Source organism: Pteropus vampyrus, unplaced genomic scaffold (genome assembly GCF_000151845.1).
Source record: "Pteropus vampyrus isolate Shadow unplaced genomic scaffold, Pvam_2.0 Scaffold110, whole genome shotgun sequence".
NCBI lineage: Eukaryota > Metazoa > Chordata > Mammalia > Chiroptera > Pteropodidae > Pteropus > Pteropus vampyrus.
The window spans coordinates 1,630,875-1,653,772 of record NW_011888891.1 but is presented as its reverse complement, the minus strand read 5'-3'; the positions used below and the strand labels follow the sequence as shown (position 1 = coordinate 1,653,772).

General features: G+C 44.5%; 1 protein-coding gene and 1 pseudogene across 2 annotated transcripts in view; one reads left to right on the top strand and one right to left on the bottom strand.

Moving 5' to 3' along the window:
- Positions 1-22,898, top strand: part of ZBTB16 (zinc finger and BTB domain containing 16) — a 179,253-nt gene that overhangs the window by 90,921 nt on the left and 65,434 nt on the right. The gene's annotated exons all lie outside the window — the stretch shown is intronic.
- LOC111743304 lies at positions 9,117-9,235 on the bottom strand (annotated as a pseudogene).

Sequence of the window (22,898 nt, the reverse complement as noted above, 5' to 3'; positions counted from 1 at the left end):
AAGGTCTTGTGGTCTCATAAGGGACACCCCGGCGGCTTTGGGAGCTGGGTCCCACTTTCCTAGGTTTTCCTTTCTGTGCCTGAAGTCTGATTGTGCAAATGATTTGTCCCTCTGAAATTCACTTGCCAATGCCCTTGGAAAGAGGATTTGATGATGGGGAGAGTGTAATGTGTCATAAGAGTGCTTTAATTCACCCTTGCATACAGCTCAGCCTGCTCAGACTGGAATTTCTGTTCTTTGCTTTTTCTTTCTATTATCCTGCAGACCTTTCACCCCTGTGCTGGGATGTCTTGAAAATAAAATAGCAACAAGGGCTTAGTGAGGCTAAGCCACTTTCCGAATTGTTTGCCACACTGTTAAACAGTTAAGACCCGGGGCTTCTGCAGAGACCTGGCCTTGTGGGGAGTTAGAGTTGGGGTGGGCCGGTGATGCCAGGTCTTCTCTCAGATTCTAGTAGCGTTAAGTCCTGTATTACATCTTATGACTCCTCCTGCAGTTGCATGATAACAGAACTGTGTGATGTTTTAGAGGAGACATTTAATTACATGACAGGAGATTTTTCTCATTGCTCTGTTTTGAAGGCTCCATGCAGGAAGCTAGTGCAGACCCATTTTACAGAAGCTCATTAAGGGTTGGAGCAGCAACGCAGAGCCTGAAAGAACAGTAGTTGTTCCGGAATCCTGGGGACTGGTTTTTAAAAAGGGGCAGGCCATGGAGGAGTGGGTCTGGAAGCTGGGTTAGGGTCATGGTACTCCTGGCTTTCCTTAAATGTCGTTGCTGTCCTTGCACTGGCGTATTCCTGCTGTTGTCTCCTGTTCAGCAGAGCTGAACGGCACTCGCTTGCTTGCTCACTCGCTTGCTAGCTGCCCCCACCCCCTCTTGGCTAGCATGGCCTGTGTTTGTTATTGTAGCTCTGGCACCCGGCCAGGCCTGGCTGGGAGCCAGCCTTGTGGGTACAGTGTGTACAGTGAGTGCTGAGCCAAGTTTGTCATCATACACGATTAATTTTTTTTTTTCTAATCTGGTAGGGGTGGGGTGAAGAAGGAAGCAGGGAAAGAGTTTCTCTGATGCTTGAGAACAGCCCACATTGAATTCTGCGGAGATATTATTTATGAAAGGCTCTCTCTTGTTTATCCTTCTTAGCTTTTTTTTACTTTCTCTCCTCTTCTCTGCATTTCTTTACCCGAGGAAATCAGCTTGTTTGAGATCATCAATGTGAGGTCTTATTTTCAATGACTAGAATACTAAATTTACATTCCTAAATCAGTTTTCATTGTGTTGAAATTGACAATTTGTTTAATTAGAAGTTTGCCCCGTAGGAGGCCCTTCCTAGAGACCATTCTTTCTTTTTCTCTTTCTCTTTCTTTCTGTTTCTGTTTCTCTTTCTATTTTTTAAGATCCTAAATGGTAGTCGTGATTGTTCGGTTTAATTGAAGTTTTCGTTTCGATTCGAGTGTGTTCACTAATCAAGTGTTTGTGAGATATACCTGATGATAACAATAAGTTTAAATTAACAAACAATAACCTAACTCATTAACTAATGAGACTGATCTGGCCAGGCCCTGCATTCTCAGAGGCAATTTTGAGATTCTAGGAGGGTTTGAGGACTGGGAAAGAGGCTGGGGCGGGAAGAGTGATCACCTCAGATGCTTTGCAAAGCTTCTCCTTCTGAAATGTGAACCTTGGGTGTAGGATTGTGGCAGAGAGCAGGGGAGGAGTCCTAGCCCCTTTGCATGCCAGGATCACTCAGAAGTCTCCCTCCCCACCTTTTGCTGCCCCATCCCTGTGGCTTTGACACTCCTTGTTCTCACTTAAGAGGTGATTCCTAGCTCTGGGGTGCCCATGCAGAAACCAGAGCCTTAGGCAGTGACTTGAGTTGGTTTTGTGATTTGCTAGTGTACTGTTTCCCATTAGGTAGTATTTCCCACAGCTTGGCTTAATATACTGGTGGATTATAAATGAGCACACCCAGAACTACTTGCCCCTATTTTTGACTTGGCTATGTACTATTTAGAGGTTTGCATATTTCTGTGGCCCGCTCCTGTTCCAGGAGTGTCATTCATTTTTGGAGCCAGCGGACGTTTATTGAGCACTAATTCTGTGTCAGACTCTGTGTATTTGACACTGGGAAATGCCGCAGCGTCCCTACCCTCAAGTACCTTAAGTCTAGTAGGAGCGATGTTCGGCAGGAAAGTAATGAGAAAAGAGGATTGTGTGTGCAAAGTGCCAAGAGAGTTCTAGGAGGCATCCAGGGGAGGAGGGTGTTCTAGAACTTGAATGGATGGTGCGAATGGAATTATGAAAAGAACTGGTTGGGGGAATCCCAAGCTACCTGCAGTGATGTGCAGTATAGCTGCGGTGTGTGGGCTGTGGGGGTGAAGAGGGAGACTGAAGGGTTCAGAAGGGAGGGATGGGGCAAGATTGTGGAGGGCCTTGAAGTAGGAAATGATTTGCATTTTACCTGCAGCGTTGGAAAGCCACTGAAAGACTGAATAAGGGAGTAACACGTTTTTCCCCCCACTGGAATTCAAAGGGCTGTTTTGATGTAGGCTAGGCTGGAATGTAGAATTTATAAGACTCCTTGGAGAAACGGCATGACTGGCAGTCAATCTTGGGACATGGCTGGAGTGTGCCTCTTGCATCGGTTCGGGGTGCATAGCCTGCATTCGGAAGTTCAGTCCTGTTAGGAGCCTGGCCCCTGTACTCACTCCTCCTTGCCCTTCTCTGGGCGCTGTGAGCCCTGGCTATTGAGAAACCTCCCCTGATACCAGACTCTTCTCCATAGTCAGAGCCACTGGGAAAGAATATGGTCTTTCGCTGATAGACTTTCTGATTCCAGTAGCAGCATGGGGCGGCCAGGGCATGTCATCTGGGGCCCGGGCCATCCATCTGGCAGGAAGAGGCTGAAGGGATTGGGGCCCAAAACCAGATTGGTTCTCTTGTGCTTTCCCCTGCCCTGATTGAATGGAAGGAAAGAAAAATGCGAAATGTTGAAGAATTGTGGCTTGTAATTGTTCCCTTTCCTCCCTTTTTTCTTCTCGAAACACTTAGCTTTGGTGTTCAGGATTCTTCCTAAAGATAGAGAAGGTGAGGGGAGCAAAATAGCTGGAAGATTCTCTGTGACTTTAAGGCGAGTATTATGAGCTGGTCCCCATGCCAATGATGGGAATAGCATCTTAGGATTCGTAGATGGCTTCTCAGGACCTGCAGCTTCTCCTAAGTTTGCGTTTTCCTTCTCTCATTCACTCCTGTCTTCTTAGGTTAGGTACCTGCTAAGAGTAAGAGCTTGAGGGTTATCCAAGCAGATCTGAACCCATGGTTCACTCCTTCTCTGCCCTCTCTCCAATGTATGGCAGCGCTTCTGGTTACCTTTCTGCCATGAGGGCAAAATCAGGAGATAACCAAGAAGAAACTACCTTTGGTCTTTTAACTCCCTCTGTATGCCTTCAGAAGTGGGCATGATGGAAGGTTTGGGTTAAGAACATGGAGAAGATCAGATGTGAGTGGCTCAGAGTCCGCACCGCCTTCCTGTTGGTCTGTGTAGGTGACCCGGGTACGGAAACAGGAAGGAGGGGAGAGAAGCCACTTTCCCTGGCTCTCTCTTGAACACACTTCTCTCTCCCTCCCTCCCTTCTCTGAATTTGGCCTGCTTCCCGAACTTTTTCCCAGAGTGGTGTCGTCACTGGCCTGCCGGCAGGTCTGGATGTTCTGCCAGCATTCCAGAGAGTTTATGATCGCTTGCAGATGTGCCTCCAAGAACACACTGTACCCAAAGCAGAAATTAATGCAGGCTTGACTGCTGTCCAAGCCCATACACGGGAGAGAGGAAAAAGAAAACAAAAACTGTTTAATGCTGTTTATAAATTATACACTGGCTGATGAAAAATACATTTCTTCCCCCTTCTCTCTCCTTTCTCACTGCCCCCCACCCCCACCCCTTCGCGCTTTCTGCCTCAAGAGCCTAAACTGAGACCAGAAGAATATGGTTTTGCTTTTTAGCTTCTGTTTTGGCTGGGATCCGAAACCCTACTGCTGATTCACAGCCAGAGTATTTTTCCCCTTTACCTGATGAAATATACTGATTTTTCCAGCCCAGATGGGGTGTTTTTGGTTTTGTTGTCTGTTTTTTTTTAACTTTTATTTTTTGGCCAGGGATCTTGTTTACAGCAAGTGACAGGTCCTGTGATGGTGCTAGGTGTGATGCTGACCCAGGGCAGAGAAAGCCCTCACATCTCTCTGCCTCAGTGCTGCTGGATGTGCGTGCCTGGGTCCTCTGGCCCTGAAGATTTCACTCATGTCAGGCCAGCTGAACAGAGAAAGTTCAGAAAGTTCATTGTAGGTCATTTTATTAAACAGTGTTTTCATCACTTCCCTCCTACCCGTTCACCTATAGCCCCCGTGTGAAGAGGGGGTTCACATAACCCTCCCCCCAGATACACATGTCTCTACCAACATATGGTGCCTTAGCAGGGGTTTGGGAAGCTCGTTGCATCCACCCCTCTGGATCCCAGCCTCTCCCGCTACACTCAAGTCCCCCATCCCAATTTATTCTATAAATTCGTTTCCACATTATGTCTATCCATTTACATGGCTTTTGTGTTTTTTAATACTGCTAATGTTTATCATTTGCCCAACAGGCTCGACAGATTTTGCTTCCTGTAGAGCATCGAGGCTTTAGAGCCCCCTCGTTGCTAAGTAGCAGTCTCCCTGTACTGTAATGGGCTGATTTTGTATTCTGTTCAGCGCTGTATCTTATTTTTGTATGCAAGACAAAGTGTTTTGATGGAGGACGATTGCGGCAGTGTCTGGAGGCTGTTTGGAGTTTTATGGGCTGTACAGTACACTGTGTGCTCTCTGAACAGAACACAGGCTGTTGAATTTTGGATTGGATTTGTCATTTTCCCCCCTCAGAGAGGAGCCTGTCAGATAGGAACATTACTTTAAGGGTGGAGGGAAGAAAGTAGAAATTATGTAATAACCTTCTCTCTCTGTCTCTCTGTCTCTCTCTTTGTCTCTCTCCCTCCCTCCCTCTGATTTTTCCATCCCCAAATATGGTGGTTTCTCCCCACATACCCCCTGTCATACCACCATATGATTTTGTTGGACTAGATGATGACATTCTTATCAGGAAATGAATGGCCTTAGCGAGATGGATGCTGGGAATCCTGTTTGTCTGCTGTTGATTCTTTATTCTCCTATCTCTCCTTTTCTCTCGCTTGCTCCATCCGTCTTTCCTAAGTTCTGGGCTGCTTTGCCAGCCCTTGTTTTTGTCTGAGGCTCTAGGCAGGGATGTTTGCATGAGATCCACCCAAACGAATGTCATTTTCTTATTTCCAGGGCCTCTTCACCGTTCTTTTGCTTCCCAGACATGAACCCCACCAGAAAGCTGGTCTTCAATTGTCCCCTTGTCCCCTCTCGTGCCTTGGCCCTCTAACCAGGCTGTGCCTGGGTCCCAGTGTCCAGGGCTGCGCCCAAGTGACCAGATCCTACCACACCCATGTGCTGCACTATTTTTGGGCTGTCGTGTTCAGCTCTCCCTTCTGAGCTCTCTGTGGTGGCAGGTGTTTATTTTTTAGTTTTGCTCTTCTTTCATTTTCACCCCCAATCTCTTTTCATCTCACTTCATCTTTCTGTCCCCGTCCTTGTGTCTGTATTGGCCTCAGCCTTTTCTTGATGCTCATGTGTGTTTTCCATCTTCCTTCTCATGTCTTCATCTGTCTTTGTCTCTGTCCCTCTTGGTTGGTCTCCTCCCGCTCTCTCACCCTTCAAAGATTCTTAGCTTGAAAGTTGGGTGGGAGTTGGGATGGGGAACAAAATGTCACTCTGGCCCAGAAGGCCTGGGGAGGACTCTTGAGTAAATGCCCTGTGAGTGCTCCCAGCACCTGCAACCTTGTATGCTCCTGTCCCTTGCCTCTTGGGGACCATTCTCTGGCTTGATTCTTGATTCTCCTGGGTCCTGGGTTTTCTTGAGTTGAGCTGTGTGTAGGCAAGTGAATTAGCAGGATTAGGGTTTGCAAGTTCCTTACTGGGCTTTGCTACTTAAAAGCGTGTCTTGCTGGCACTGTGCTATCAGAGGTCTGTACCAAGCACCTGAGTGCTGAGCCTACCAGGCAGCATGTGGTTTGTTCACCTTCATATACCACGGCCTGGCCTAGTGCCTGGCACATAGAAGGCTTTTTGATAAGTCTTTGTTGAGTAAGTGAATACCCTGTTACTAAAGCGTTTGTGCTTTCTGGGGCAGATCTGGGTTTGGTGGAGTTTGAGACTTACACAGTTTTGAGTGCCCTCTCTCAGAAAAAGATTATGAATATCAAGAGTTAGAGGAATGGGCCAGTGCAAGGGAGGGCCTGGAGCTCCATTTTATTAGCATTAGGGAGAGCGAGCCTCTGTGAACCACTGTGAGGAGCTGCCAGTTGAGGGACCCACAGAGGGAGCAACTGAGTGCAGAGAGCCGAGAACAAGGGTAGGATGGTGATACGTGCTCAGCTCCGGGGATGCTCAAGAGTGTAGGGCAGCCATGTTCACAGGTCTCGGGTCTGTGTTCTACAAGGGTCAGGACAGGTCATTTCACCTATGTCAAGCTGCTGCTGGTCACGGTGCACCTGGAAGCCTCCTTGTATTTCATACTCTCTCCCAGCAAGGCAGTTGGTGAGGAGAGACCCAAAGTCCCATCTCACCCAGAGCCATCAGGTCGATTAATATACATGGTAGCATATGGGTCTTTATACTAACCTTAGTGACTCTCAATGAAATGACATGACACCCATCCCTCTCATAAGTGCCGCATCTGCCTAGGTCTGTGGCTTTGGTTCTCCTGCTTTACTGGGGCAGTAGAGTTGTGTCTTAAGGGGGCAGAGCACTGGTCCCCTCATGGTGCGTGCATGTGTGTGTATGTGTGTGGGTCTTGGAGAGGAGCCATGAGAGCTAGAGGTCCTGGAGGTGATGGGAGAAGTGTACATAGACGTGTAAAAGTCTGTTCTGTGGAGCATCCAGACTCAGACTCATTCGTTAATTAGGGTCAGTGGAGGAAGCAGGATTGGACAGTCCTTTGGGAAGGACGCTCCTTACTCCCTGGAAGGTGTGGAGAAGCTGCATATCTTCCCAGAAATGAGGGGCAGCTGTGTGTGTGTGTTGGTGTGTGCACATGTGAGGAAAAAAAGAGATTGAGAAGAAGCATTTACATGAAATACTCAAAATTGTTCCTTTGCTGTAATGGCCCCACACAGACCATTACCTTGCAGATTTAAAAACTAAATGAGCTCATCATATCTAGTGACTTCCACCGACATTCATGCTTGATTGCAAAGCCGGTGTTACCTTTGAATTTCAACTTCATTGTTTGTTATTAATTCTAAGATATTGGTGGTGTGGTTTCCCTCTTGGATTCAACCGTGAACATGTTGATTTTGTGTGATGGATGGGAATGTTTTCAACAGGACCCCAATGAAGAACCTTTTTGTTTTAAAAATAGCCCGCATGACCTCTGTATCTGAGTCTGGAGTTTGCGAGGAATCCAGTGGGCTGAGGTGGACATGGGTTGACTTTGGAAGGGGCTGAAGTTTTACGTTTTTTAATTTAATTCATATGAATGGTTCTGCGTTCTTTGCAATACTCTGCATTTTCATAACTGTCTCTTCCACTTTGGGTAAAGGAAGGGAGGGAAGAAATAGCAGCAGCAGCAGCATTCTGTGGGCAAAGGAAGAAAACAAGAGAATGGGGCAGAGAACAGGCTAAATTTAAAATTGTAATTGGCTGACTTCCACTGGCTTGCGGGTGTTTTAATGACTCATAATAACTTCATTTAAAACCAGCTGAGCAGAAAATAGATTGGAGAGGAGCCTCGGGCCATTATGGATTTGTTTTTTTTGACAAGCTCGGTTTTCAGCAGCCAGGAAGGCTCTCAGAGAGGGCTTGGCTGTGTTCTCTCTCTCTCCCTCTCTCTGAGGGTTGGTGGTCTGCCCGGGAGAGATTGTATAGAAACCAGGGCTGCTTTATTTTCACCCTCCCCCTTTTTAAAACTGATTATAAATAGATGCCTTGAGGTATTATTTTAGCATCAGTAGGATTTTTTTTTTTTTTTACTTTTGATGTGGTAAATGGAATATAAATAAAATTGTTTTTGAAATTACTGAATTAATTAGGTAGTAAAGCCAACTACAATGCATACCTCTCCTTTGCTGGTTGCCCTGATCCATATCTGTGAGGCGTTCCCCGTTTTTCCCAGTTCCCTCCTCCTCTCCCCCAGCGGCCCCACCTTCCTGCCAGTGTGGACCCTGCCTTTGAATGGCAAGGTTCTTTTATCATCCCTGCAACAGCTAAATGATTTTTTAAAAGATCTGTAGGATTTTGACAGGATTGGTTCTGTCCAGCTATCCAGTCAAGTGGAGGAAGCACGAGTTTTGGGAACTGGGCTCTAACCTGCCTCTAGTCCTTCTACATAGATCCTGCCTGTTTCCCGTGCTAGGATGGGTGCCAGCTGGGCGAAGACTCCTTTTTCTCTTCTCTTTTTAAAGTCAGCTGGCTCAGCCATGGGATGTATCTGTCTGGGCAGGAGACTATGCCGCCCCTCATCTGATAGCTCATAGCCGTTTATCTGTCCGCTCTTACGGCACCTGTCACCTTCTTTGTGTCATAGCTATTTATTTGCTTGTCCTTTTCATCTACTAGATCTAAGCTTCTTTAGAACATGTGATTTATTTCCATGTCTCCATACTACCTAGCAGAGTAACCTGAATGGTGGTTGTAATTCAAGTCGTTTTTGAATAAACTAGTGGGTGAGTGGGCGAGTGTGTGGATAGGCGGTGCTTGGTAGGAAATAACGCTGAAGCATTCCCCTGTCTCCTTCCGGCCCTGGGAGTCCGTAGTCTGGACAAGAAGACAAGGAAGTGAGGCAGGACCTTATCGGTGGTGTGCTCTGTTGCGTTTGCCACTGCTTAATGCCATAGCAGGCTCTCGGTAATCTGTGGAATAAATGAATGACTCAGGATGGATGATAGGGATGAGGGAAGGAGGGAAAGGCACTTAATTTATTGGATGCCTGCTATGTTCCAGGCGTGGTGCTTGGTGCGCTACATGTCTGAACTAACTTAATCTTTTCTTTCTTTTTTTTTTTTAAATGCCTACAGCACCTGGTCTTCCTAGGTGGTCTCCCATCCAAGTACTAACCAGGCCAGACCCTGCTTAGCTTCCGAGATCAGACAAGATCGGGCATGTTCAGGGTGGCATGGTTGTAGACAGAACTAACTTAATCTTACATTGACCTTGATTCTGTGTTGTAGGTGAGGACATTGGGCTTAAAGAGTTCACGTACCTTGCTTAAGGTCATAGCCAGGGCTCTCTGTCCCTCACTCTTGCTTTTCTAGTGTATCATACTGCTGTACCTGGTCTGAATGCTTGCTTTTCTATATGTAAAGATAACCAATGTCTTGGAGACTTGGAAACTGAGACCGGGAGAATGGAGAAGGCCCTGTCGCCAGAGGTCCTGGGGCTGGGGTAAGGCAGCACAGTAATTGAATACAGCTCAGGGCCTCACACCTGGGCCAACAGGAGCAAATGTATGGCTTATTAGCCTCTTGGTGCTCTGCTGGAGTTGCATGTGTTCAGTTATAACTGACATTGTGGCTATTACTTCTCCCCATTGCCTTATAGGGCTGGCGGTTCTGGGAGCATTGCTGTAGGGTCTGTGGATAAGTATTTGGCCCTCCCACCTAGGCAAGAGCTTAGCTGTGTGATTTCCCCACTCCTGTTCCTCACCACAGTCTCACGCAGGGAGGAGGGACAGGACCAGATTGCTGCTTGTGGTCTCTCTTGCATGATGACCTAGCTTGATGCTCTGCTCTTGGGCAGGGGGGACCCTCTGTGACGCTGAGTCAAGAGTGAAAGGTGCAGAAACATGGGAACTGGGACTGCTTGGATTGTCACTAGCTCCTCAGACTTTCGGTGTCTCGGAGTATGACACGTCAGGAAGATTGCAGCCTCCCTGACCTTTTAGATTCTGTCTAGTGAAGTTGGACCACTTGGCATGAGGTTCATTATGTCTGTTCTCCAACAACCGCATCTTCCCCAGGCACGTGCTAGCGATGCTGGAGCCTTCTCTGGGGACAGAAACATCAACCAAATGGGAACCAGATGGTGAAAGCTGGGCAGCAGAGAAACCTCGATGACTATTCTGGGTCATTACATGTGGCTCTCTTGGGGAGAAATTCTTCATGAATGAATTTATCAGTTAGCATTTATGAGGACCAATGGCAGGCAGAGCTGGGCAGGACAGAGAGGGGCTATAGCCAGGGTTTTTACCTGCGAGGGGTTGTCAGTCTGGCTGAGCAGATGATGTGAGCCCCAGCAGGGAAAAGCGTTATGCAAGGCTGGGTGTGCTCACCATCCCAACAAAGGAGGAAAGAGTGAGTGCTGCAGAGTTTAAAGGAAAGAGAAATTCCCAAGGATCAGGAGATGAAGAATGGCTTCTGGAAGGAGCTTCATGGGATTTCGACGGGCTCTTTCCTGCTGGAATGTCCAGATGGAGCTTCATGGTGGGGAAGGGACCTGCTTTTCTGAATAAGAGGAAGCAAGAACTTCTGTGAGCCAGAGTCTGCCAGGCAGCTAGGCAGGTGTCTCCTTCCTTTTCCTCCTCCAGTTTTGCATACTTGAGAATCTTCAAAGCTCTAAGGATGTTATGACCCTCTTTGGCCTGCAGGTTGAGAAACTCTGCATTAAAAATTACCGGCGGACTCTTCAGATGGTCCATTCATTTTTGAGGTGCCCATAAAATGATTGTGCAAGTGAGGTTTAAAATTGAATATAGATCCTGAGTATTTTGCTTTTCTCATCCAAGACTCGATGAACCCCAAAATATGTCACGAGTGCTCAGGGCTCTCGTAAGCCCAGGTTGAGAACACATAATTTAGAGGGTTGTACCTTGGTGAGGCTGAGGACTGAGACTTGGCTGTTCTGGAGGGAAATGGGGGAACAGGGAGCGCCGTTTAAGCTGATGGACCCAGGGCCCCCGCCCACGCTCTCAGACCATGCTGCTGAAGCCCCTGTATATGCCTTTCGTGAAGGTGGAGGTAACTCTGCCCATAGGTAGGAAGCCAGTGAGAGAGAGGGGTGGAGGCCTCTGTAGGTAGGGGCTCCCTTCGTTGTACTCTGCAGGATTCAACCTGACAGTGACATCTCTTCTAGACTTTTCCCCTGTAGTTAACATGCACCCTCCTCTTTCCTCTTAACCCTCTACTTTTATTGGAATTCTTTTACATGCCAGAGAAAAGAAAAAAAAAAAAGCAAGTCCTAAACTTTTCATTAGGTAGTTGGAATAAGAAGTCTTCTGAGGTAGTTGGATGAAACCTCCACAGCTCTCACTGACTATTACAAGCTAATTGAGCAATGGGAGCTCATTGGCGGCTGCAATGAACATTTTGCTGGAGTAATTATGCAAGGCCACAGTCATTTGCAGTAACAAGGTAACTCCAGGTACAGAGAGAACTCCCTGGAACTCTTGACTGGCTAGAATCTTCCTGAGTTGTCTCATTATTATGAGTCCAGAACAGACAAAGGCCTGGAGACCAGATCTTTTGGGAGGCCATATCAATCAAGGATTCTTGCCAGAGTGGCCCAGGTTTCCTGGTCCTCTTGTTGGGGCCTGATGGGAACAACCCAGCACATCTGGGAGAGGCCTGCTGGGCCACTTTTGCAGTGATTGAGGTTTGGGGTCCAGAATCAGACACACAGGAATATAGGCTAGAGAGGGACAAGTGTAGACTTTGGAATCCTGGGGACAGCTAATCAGGGGGCAAGGAGACTTTTAGGCCAGTGTTGTCGTTATTGACTGATGCGCTGAGAGCAGGGCCTGACCATAGGTAACTAGGCTGGAATCATCCCTCTCTTTCCACTGGGGTCTGTCTGTCCTAGGTGAGTCAAGTGTGGGCTTGCAGAAATGGGACCAGGACAACTCTGGTGTCCTCTTCTATCCCAGAGGATTCTTTATGGTGAAACTTTCTTAGACGTGCCACCTTCCCCCCACACCTCACCCCCAGCCAGAATCGTAATAAGGAGGTAGGAGCCTGAACCTGCCATCCACAGGATGTGGGCTAAGTGGGCCGGTCAAGGGCCTTTCAGCGCCCTCTGGCAGAGCCCTCTGGCCTTGCCAAGCCAATGTGTCCTCTGGGTGGCCCTACCCAGCCTCTGGCCTGCCGCCCATCAGCATTGAATCATGCCCCTCAGAGGACAGCATGTAACTGTTCTTCCAGATATAGTTCCTGCCCCCCTCTCCTCGGGTGACAGGAAGAGTCATTGTCAGGGAACACTCCATCTTTTTGACACCACATGCCCCACATAGCTTTCTTCCCTCACTTCTCAGCCCTACCCAGTCTAGAATTCTGCTCTGAAACATACATAAAGCTGTGCTTTTAGAAATATGTGACCCTTTCATTTTTTTTTTTATCTTCTCCATCTCTCACTTTAGTTTTCGGCACCCTGACTTCAGTCTCTGGCCTCCACTATCTTCTTCTTCTATCTCACAGTTACCAAAGTTTGTCACAGTCAGAGGCTGGCTGCATTGAGGCGAGAATGTGGTGTGTTTGGTTAAATTGTAAAATTAGCTAGCAAAGTTAATGAGGCATCCCGCCTCTGCCTTCTGCAGAGCAGGAAGTTTATGAAGGTCCTTTGAACACCTTGTCTAAGAAGAGAGGAAAGGGAGAAAGGAGGGAGCTGGCCAGGGATGTGGAAGAGCCTCACGCAGGTGAGCTTGCAGGCCTGGGACCTGGCTGTGGCCTGCTTAGCTGGAAAGGGGACCGAAAAGTCATCCCCACAAAGCTTCTGCTTTGGGATGGGCTCCATCAAACACTTTTGAGTCCTTAGGCGCTCCCTCGGCCATGTCCAAAGCTGTCCCAGGATTGCACACAACTGGCTATGGTTAACCATTCTGGCCACAATTCTATTTTTGTCTTGCGCAAGGCTGAAGAGTCAAAGACTAAACTCTTTGTCTTAGAAGGCACCCACAGCAGAGAGGAGATGACCAAAGACGACAGTTATAATGGCAGCTAACCTTTACTGAGGGCTGACAGTTGCCAGGTACTATGACAGACGCTTTATTCCATGATCTCATTTGATCCCCACAGGATCCCTATGAGATTAGTACTATTATTATGTCCATTTGATGAATGAGGAAAGTGAGTTTCCTTGCCCAAGATCACTCAGTTAGTTAGAGGCACAGTTGGGCTGTAAACCCAGGCGTGCCTGCCTCTGAAGCTCTTGGTCTTAACCTGTGAGGCAGAGTTGTTTCTGTTCCTTTCCCAGGCTGCCCACTTCTCCCAGCCCAGAGTTCATGAGGCACAGATTACACACTTGTAAATGCTCACCCAAAAGCTTTAGAAGTCATGGTCTCTAAGGTGTGTGTAGAAGACCTACCAACGGTCTGTTTTCCGCATACACTAACTTCTCAGGTCCTCTAGTTACACCAAACAACCTTCCTGTTTTCAAGCAGCAATTCGATGTCATTTTAGTTGTCAGATGCACTTTCATAATGCTTAATGTCGGTAAGAGTTACCCCGCCTGGAACTTTTGCATGAGGTCAGCCAGAAAAGACGAGGTTTTTGTTTTTGTTTTCTGAGGAGAGGGTGATTCATGGCAAGACTGGGCCTTAAGTGTGGCAGGCAATATTTCTGTTTGGAAAAGTGTGGAGTCTTAAGGCTTCTGAATTTTGAGCCTGAAAACGTTAGTGCTGTAGTTGTAATGTAACACCTCAATTATGGTGCAGGGGGTAAGAGAGACAAACTCTGAAACCTGCAAGGTTCTTTAGATCCACAGCCTGAGCCACAATTAAGGTTTCAGAAACACCAAAGGCAAGCCATGAGTGTCATTTTTAACCAGTTTGAACATTTTACTACTTCCTAACATCAGAAGCACCCAGGCTGCAGAGCCTGCTTCTTGTCCTCAATAAAGTGATTAAGCTGAATGGGTGTGGGGAGTATTATTAGGCTGAGAAGGGCTAAAAATAGAAATGCTCTGTTTTCTGAAAGCCACAGCAGGCCTGGAGAGACTGGCAGCCTCGAGGTGCCACTGTGGGGCCTGAGGAAGGGGAGGGACGGTGGCAGTCCCCTGGGTCCGAGATGGCGTAGTTGGCAGGTATTGTGAGGGGCAAGCCAGGTGATGGGCCTCTTTCCCAGCTGTCATCATGAATAGAGTGTCAGTGTATAAGCTATGGATTGTTGCTTCTGCCTTGGTTTGAGGAAATCCCCAGGGGGTGTGTGTGTGTGTGTGTGTGTGTGTGTGTGTGTGTGTGTGTGTGTTAATGAATTTTAAAGTAACTGACAACACTGGAGTCTAGGATGGACACCTTGGCCTAAAATTTACATATATGGCCCCCAAATAATTGGGTTTACTTGCTGTTCTTGGGGGATAGGGGTCCAATTTGAGCAGCGAGTAAAGGCAAGTTGGAAGGGACACATATAGAGAGAGGTGGGAAAGGGAAGAGATCCTAAGAGCCAAGTGAGAATCTGCTCTGTTAATCCTTGATTAACTAGGATGCTCAAGGAGACTGAAATAAAGAGAGATTTTGGTTAGCTGAAGGTCAACCAAGAACCTTGTCTATTTCTGTCTTTGTAGTTTGTTGTCATTCATCAATATGAGAGACCATTTTTTCTACTTTAAGTGAATACAATTGATTGTTTTATATGATAGAGTATCTTGCTTAGGAAGTCAAAACGATAATGCTCAGGAAGAGTCAGTCATGGAAGAATATTCTTAATTGGGGTTTGGTTGCTAAGTCTGCTTTTTTCTCTCTATGTGTGTACGTGTGTGTGCGTGCAAAAAAATTCATTACATTTTGCTTCGGAAATGTATTTTTTTCCAGTTTTATTGAGAAATAATTGGTATACATCACTGTATAAGTTTAAGGTATATAGCAGGATTTGATTTATATATATTGTGAAATGATTATCGCAAGAGCTTCAGCTCATAATTTCATATAGATATGCACTAAAGAAAAGAAGGAAATAAAAGAAATTTTTCTTTTTGTGATGAGAACTCTTAGGATTTACTCTTAACAACTTTCCTATATACCATAGAGCAGTGCTAATTTTAGTCACCGTGTTGTACATTACGTGCCCAGTACTTATCTTAGAACTGGAAATATGTATCTTTTGACCACCTTCCACCAATCCCGCCCCCCTCGCCCCCCAGCCCTCCGTCTCTGGTAACCACAAGTCTGATCTCCTTTTCAGGGAGTTCGCTTGTTTTTTAGATTCCGCATAGAAGTGGGATCATATGGTATTTGTCATTCTCTGTCTGACTTGTTTCACTTAGCATAATGCTATCAAGTTCAGCTACATATGAAAATGATAGGATTTCCTCATTTTTTATGGCTGAATAGCATTCTGTTGTGTGTGTGTGTGTGTGTGTGTGTGTGTGTGTGTGTATAATACATATATTTTGTATATATACATATATATATTTTATATACATACACATATAATATATATTTTATATATATACATGTATATTATATACACATATATAACATATTTTATATATATATACGTATATATAAAAATATATATTTATCACAACCTCTTTTATCCACTCATCCATTGATAAGACACTTGTTTCCATGTTTTGGCTCTTATAAATAATGCTGCAGTGAACATAGGGGTGCAGATATCTTTTTGAGTTAGTGTTTTGTTTCCTTTGGATATATTCCCAGAGTGGGATTGCTGGATAATATGATAGTTCTAGTTTTAATTTTTTGAGGAAACTCCATACTGTTTTCCATAGTGGTTGCACCAATGTACAATCCCACCAACAGTGCACAAGGGTTCCTTTTTCTCCACATCCATGCCAGCGTTTATCTCTTCTCTTTTTGATGATAGCAGTTCTAAAAGGTGTAAGCTGATATTTCGTTTTGGTTTTAATTTGCATTTCCCTAATGACTAGTCATGTTGAACATCTTTTCTTGTATCTGTTGGCCTTTCATATATCTTCTTTGGAAAAATATCTATTTATGTTCTTTGCTCATTTTTTAATTGAGATATTTGTTGTTTTACTATTGAGTTGTATGAGTTTTTTATACATATATAATCAGATATGTGGTATGCAAATTTTTTTTTCGTCTTATAGGTTCCTTTTCATCACCTTGGTAGTTTCTTTTGTTACATAGAAACTTTTTAGTTTGATGTAGTCCTACTTGTTTATATTTTATTTTGTGGCTTGTGCTTTAGGTATCATACCTAAAAATTTATTTCCAAGGCCCATGCCAAGGAGCTTTATTACTGTGTTCTGGTTCCAAATCTCTAATCCATTTTGAGTTAATTTTTGTGAATAGTGTGAGATGGGGGTCCAGTTTCAACCTTTTACATGTGAATATCCAATTATTCCAGCACCATTTATTGAAGAGACTGCCTTTTCTCCATTGAATATTCTTGGCTCCCTTGTCAAATCCTCCTTGACCATACATGGACGGGTTTATTTCTGGGCTCTCGATTCTGTTCCACTGATCTATTTGTCCGTTTTTGGAGTGTGATGCCTTCTGTTCTGTTGTTCTTTCTCCAGATTTCTTTGGCTACTTGGAGTCTTTTCTGGTTCCATTTAAATTTTAAGAGTGTTTTTTTTCTACTTCTGTATAAAATGCCATTGGAATCTTGATAGGGATTGCATTAAATCTATAGATGGCTTTTGGTAGTATTGACATTTGAACAATATTTATTCTTCCAATTCATGAACACAGGATACCTTTTCATTTATCTGTATCTTCTTTAATTTCTTTCATCGGTGTCTTGAAGTATTTCAGAGTAGAGAAATTTCACCTTCTTGGTTAAATTTATTCCTAGGTATTTTATTGTTTTTGTTGCTGTTATAAATGGGATCTGTTTATTTCTGTTTTAGAAAATTCATTATTAGAGTATAGAAACTCTACTGATTTTAGTAGGTTAATCTTGTATCCTGCAACTCTAATGAATTTATTGATCTAACAATTTTTTGGTTGTGTTTTCAAGATTTTCCTTATATAAAATCATGTCATCTGGAAATAAAGACAGTTTTACTTCTTCCTTTCCAATTCTGATGCCCATTATTTTTCTTTTCTGATTGCTCTAGCTAGGACTTCTAGTACCATGTTGAATAGGAATGGTGAGAGTAGATAGGCTGTTCTTGTTCCTGATCTTAGAAGGAAAGCTTTTAACTTTCACCATAATGTTAGCTTGGGCTTGTCATATGTGGCCTTTATTATGCCAAGATATATTCTTTCTGTGCCTAACTTGTTAGGAGTTTTTATCATGAATGGATGTTGAATTTTGTCAAATGCTTTATCTGTATCCATTGAAATGACTATATGATTCTTTTCTTTCATTCTATTGACTGATATGCATATGTTGATTCATCCTTGTATCCCAGGAATAAATGTCATTTGATCATGGTGAATGATCCTTTTAATGTGCTGATGAATTCAGTTAGTATTTTTGCATCTGTATTCATCAGGGATATTGGCCTGTTGTTTTCTTTTCTAGTAGTCTCCTTTTTGGATTTGCTATCAGGATAATGCTGGCCTTGTAAAATGACCTCATAAAATGAGTTTGGGGGTGTTTCCTGCTCTTTTTGGAAGAATTTGAGAAGGATTTGTGTTAATTCTTCTTTAAATGTTTCATAAAATTCATCAATGAAGCCATCTGGTCCTGAGCTTTTCTTCATTGGAAGATTTTTTTTATTGTTGATTCAATTTCCTCACCAGTAATTGGTCTATTCAGATTTTCTATTTTTTCCTGATTTGGTCTGGGTAAGTTGTATGTTTCTAATAATTTTCCATTTCTTATAGGTTGCCTAGTTTGTTGGCATATAGTCATTCATAGTAGCCTCTTATATTCTTTTGTATTTCTGTGGTATTAGTTGTAAAGTCTCCTTTTTCATTTTTTATTTTGTTGATTTGGCTCCTCTCACTTTTTCTCTTGGTTAGTCTAGTTAAGGGTTTGTCACTTTTGTTGATCTTTTCAAATGATCAACTCTTAGTTTGGTTAATCTTTTCCGCTGTTTTTCTATTCTCTGTTTCATTTGTTTCTACTCTAATCTTTATTTCCCTCCATCAACTTTTGGCTTGTTTTTTTTTCTTTTTCTTTTTCTGTTTCTTTGAGGCATAGAGTTAGTTTGTTGATTTGGGATCTTTCTTGCTTCTAAAGTTGGCATTTGTTGCCATGAATTTTCTTCTTAGAACTGTTCTTACTGAAACACATAACTTCTAGAATGTTGTGTTTCTATTTTTATTTGTCTCAAGGAACTTTTTAATTTCTCTTTTAGTTTCGTTGAATCATTGGTTGTTCATGAGAGTGCTGTTTGTGAATTTTATAATTTTCCTCTTGTTATTGATTTCTAGTTTCATGCCATAGTGGTCAGAGAAGATAGTTGGTATGATTTCGTCCTTTTTGATTTTTCTAAGACTTGTTTTGTGGCCTAACTTATGTTATGATCTATCCTAGAAAATGTTCCATGTGTGCTTTAGAATGTATATTTTGCTGTTGTTGGATAGAATGTTCCGATTATGTCTGTTAGGCCATTTGGTCTGTAATGTTTTTCAAACCTATTTTTTTATTGATTGTCTGGATGATCTATCCATTGTTTGGAGTGATGGAAGTCAGTCTTAAAGAACGGTTGTACCTTTAAAGCCCTACACGTTTTCATGTCCTGGAACTCCTTCCTCTCCATAACAGCTTTAGGTGACAGGGAGGGGCTAGGAAAATGATGGCTAATTTAGAGGTAGAGAAATGGAGGCCAAGTAAATCAGGATTATAGAATACACCAAAGTCCATGGCAGAGCCAGATCTAGACCGTGGTGCTGCTGGCTCCCAGTTCAGACTCTCTTTGATGAACAGTGGTGTTATATTCCTGGACCGAGAGATGAAGTTGTTCTTGTTAGGGAGGTGCTCAGAGAAGAGGGTGTGAACTGAGGAGGGTGGCCTCAGAGCTTGTGGGAATGATCCCCTAACTCAAGGAGTGAGCTGGGGTGGTGAGAACAGCAGAGGACTCGAGCGCATTGCCTCTGGGACATTTTTTCTACTCCCTTTACATGAACTTCTTACTTTTTAACCTTTTATATAATCAAAGGCTCTTCTAGTTAGGCCTTCCATGGTGTCACCCTGTTTTAGTTAGTTTCTTTATCTTTGACATTTACTAGCTATGGAGACCTTTGACACGGAAACTAAGCTTTTCAAACTTCAATTTTCACACCTATAAAATGGAATAGAATTAAATGGAATTAGCACATAAAGTAGTTAGTACAGTTCCAATTTCATAATAAATGTTCAATATGTGCTGGTCGTTGATATTCTTATCATTACTATCAATGCAGTAGCAGGATTACTGTTTCTCATTGCAGGGCGGCCTTGTAGGACCACTAGGAATCTGGAGAGGGAAGAGTTAGGGTACAGCTTCCAAGTGCCAGTTACCACTGTTAGGTACTTCATGTGCATCATGTCGTTTAAACCTCCTAACAACCTGGTGGCATCATTTCTGAGTGAGTGGTACTCCCTGGAGTTGTGCGACTTCAGAGTCATGCTTGTAGGCTAGTAGAGATACGTCATTACCTCTTTAGCAGGTGAGGAAACCAAGGCTCAGAGAGGTTAGACTGCTAATGCTCTTGATGTGGCTGGTGGGTACCTGAGCAGAAATCTCAGATCTGTTGACGTCAAAGCCAGAGATAGGCTTGGCAGTGAGGCTCCTCTGCCTACTGAATTCTGTCTCTTCCCGGAGCCCGGCCTGGATATCTGGGAGGTTGTGTCATGGCTTCCTGGTGGAGCTCTCAGAAGAAGAGAAGCTCCTGTCTGCAGGGTTCATACAGCTCACAGCCAAGGGAATAGTCAGCAGACACTGTGTGCAGAGCCCTGCTCATGGTTTCTTGGAGAGTACAATGGCTGTCACACTTGTGACAGCATTTGAAGCCCTATGAGATGCTTTATTTCTTGTCACTTGTTGAAATATGATCACCTGTGATATTTTAAGTTAAAAATGAAGGACACACACAGTTGTGAGTGGAATTGGAGAGAGGTGCTAGGAATAGGGAGAGAACAAGGGATTCTGAGAAGAGAGGGGATGAAGGAATTGCCACTATAGGGGTCCCAAAGAGGTCCCAGCATTCTGATGGGACTTGGGATACTTTTCAGCCAGTGAGAAATGAGGAGGAAAGATCCTGTTAGGAGAAAGGGAGGAAGGACCAGGATGCATTTAGGGCTGAGGAAGGCTGGGCTCCGTTGCCTTTGAAATACCTCAAGTGAAAATTTAATTGGCAAGAGTGTTGGGGATTTCGAGGGACTGGGGGGTGGCAGATATCAGCTTGAAATTTGTGGGTAGGCAGGGTTTTGATTCTGGCCATCACCCCTGGAGCAGCCTGGTTTTGCATTTCTCCATAGTTCGTCTTACCCTGGGGAGGTGTGTTATGGAGGGAATCCCCCCACACCAGATTTCAAGAGAAGGCCTGTGACAGAGAACTCTGGAGGTACTTCAGGAGAAAGGAGCAGGGTAATTGAGGTTGAGAGGAGGAGGCCAAAGGCGCAGGTAACAAGCAGAGCTTTGAAGCTACTGCATACTGGCAGGAAACCCTCTTTGCATTCCGAACCTCTCACCTGAGAATCCACCAGTGGAGACCAGCATGGAAGACGACTGCTGGTGTCCAAATATTGAGGGAATATCCCATTAAATCATGGCAGAAATCCCCACTGGCGTTTTCCTGGCCTTTTAACCTAGTCTCTTACAAATGCCAAGACTGCAGTGCTACCTCTTTTAAACAAAGCTGTGACAACCTGAAAGCTTCAGTGTTCCCTGGAACTCGAGGGTCAGCCTCTGCCTCAGGCTCGTTGGCTCAGCTCCACTCTGTCTGGCTAATGATTCTCCCAGCGTCTGGACTCTCTGTTCCACTTTGCCTGCTTGATAGAGCAAGGTATTCCCCTTGAGAAGGAATCCCCTGGCCGAACCAGGGAATCCAGCCTCAGCTTTGTCCAGCCAGCATCTTCCCATCACCAAGGTGTGTAAGCCTTTGAGCTCCCTTTCATAGCCATGTTTAGCTATCTTTGTCACCTGCTTCCGGCTTCTCGCACAACACTCTTAGACTTGTCCTGTTTTAAAATTTGTCATTTATAGACGTAAAGATGAACTGACTCACCCAAGGCCACGTAGCTTGGGCAGGGACAGTCAGGACTCTGAGTCCATTTCTCTTTGTGGTTCTTCATAACACTTAGGGCTCCTGGCCAGCAGAACCCTCCTTGAGCCATCTACCTACCTGCCTTGTCTAACGGTGACCCCTTCTGTCATCCAAAACAACTGAATACCATGTGTACCAGAGCCCTAGAGAGCACGGTCTCACCTCTCTTGACCATTTACTCATTGCAGGTAGACCTTCCCCCATGAACTATGGGACTGGAATATTATGGGCCAGAGTTCCTAAAGGTTCAGGCCAGAGGCTGGCCTCCTGGAGCTCATCAACTTGATGAAGTCAAATTATTTTAGAGTCAAAACAACTATTCGGGCCCTTAGTGTGTGCCAGGAACTCCATAAAGGTTCTTGTTTAAACTGTCTTGTGAGGATTAATAACCTCATTTTAAGAAGGGAAGTGAGGCTACAAAGTTGTTGCCTGGACCATAACACCAATGAGTGGGAGGAACCCCAAAGCCGTGTCTGGCCACCAGCCACTGTAGAACTTCTGTTTGGGGAGATCTCTGAGTTGGCACTGCGTCTGGAAGGAAGTCTTATCCCTCAGTGCGGGGACCGACATTCTCATCATAGGAGAGGTTTTTGTGCCATTGCATCGATTACCATCATATCTCAATCAGCCAGTCGTGGAAGTGGCCGGGGGAAGAAATGGGTTAAAGTCAGTGGTAAGGTGAACCCCTGAATCAGTACTTTTAGACCTCAGGAAGATTTGCATATTGTTGTTGTTTTTACTGCAATAGGTTTACCGTCCTCTTTGTATTTTCTTTAAAGTAACTCATCTTAAGTAGGTTTGTATCCATCTCAGTAGGAGGATGATAATTCCACTAAAGCTTGGCCATGAGTTTTGGAAGCCGACTGGAGAGGTGCCATCTCTTTGTTCTCCCAGGGCAGGTTGATCAGCCCCTGTCTTTACTTGTAATTGTTCGTTTGTATACAGGTTTCTTGGAGGTGACCAATCATTAGTTTCATCTGCCTTTCTTTATCTTCCAGTCCCTGGAGACAGTCTGCTGAAGACCCATCCAGAATGGATGTCTTTCCTTGCTTCTTTTTCTCTGTGTTTTGGCTGGGATGGCAAGACTATTTTAAATATTATGATATGTTTATTGCGTGAATTTGATGTCTGAATGGGTCTCAGACATTGACATTGAAGGAGAAAGTAATGGTAATAATGATGGTCTTAATGACAGCTAGCATTCACTGAGCAGTTAATGGTATGCTAGGCATGGTGTTAAGGATTTTCCATATACTCTTTAAATTAATCAGCACTCAACCCTGAGAAGTAGCTACTCTGCCAATTTTACAGGTGAAGAAACAGACTCAGAGAAGATAATTAACTTGCTTCGGGTGGTAGCTAGAAATGGTAGAACCAGGACTTGAACCCAGGTTTGTTCGATTGCAAAGCAGTGATTCTTAACTTTTCATATGCCGCTGTATACTGAGTATATGCGTGTTTGTACCGGCCAGAGGCTGTGTTTCTTAGCCTATTGGATTACTGCTGATGCTAAAAGTGGTAACAAAGGAGCTTTCCAAGGTTCTCTGGGCTAAGAATTGAGTTTCAGGGATAAGGGACAAGGTGGCCCTCTGTTTTCTCTATGGGACATGAGAACAGGACCGCAGGATCCCAATGAAAGCCAAGGACACCAGGGCAGCACAGAACCTTCTGGTTTATTAGGCGGGATAATAAATGTTCTCTTAGACTAGAGATACCTCAGCATTTCCTTTTG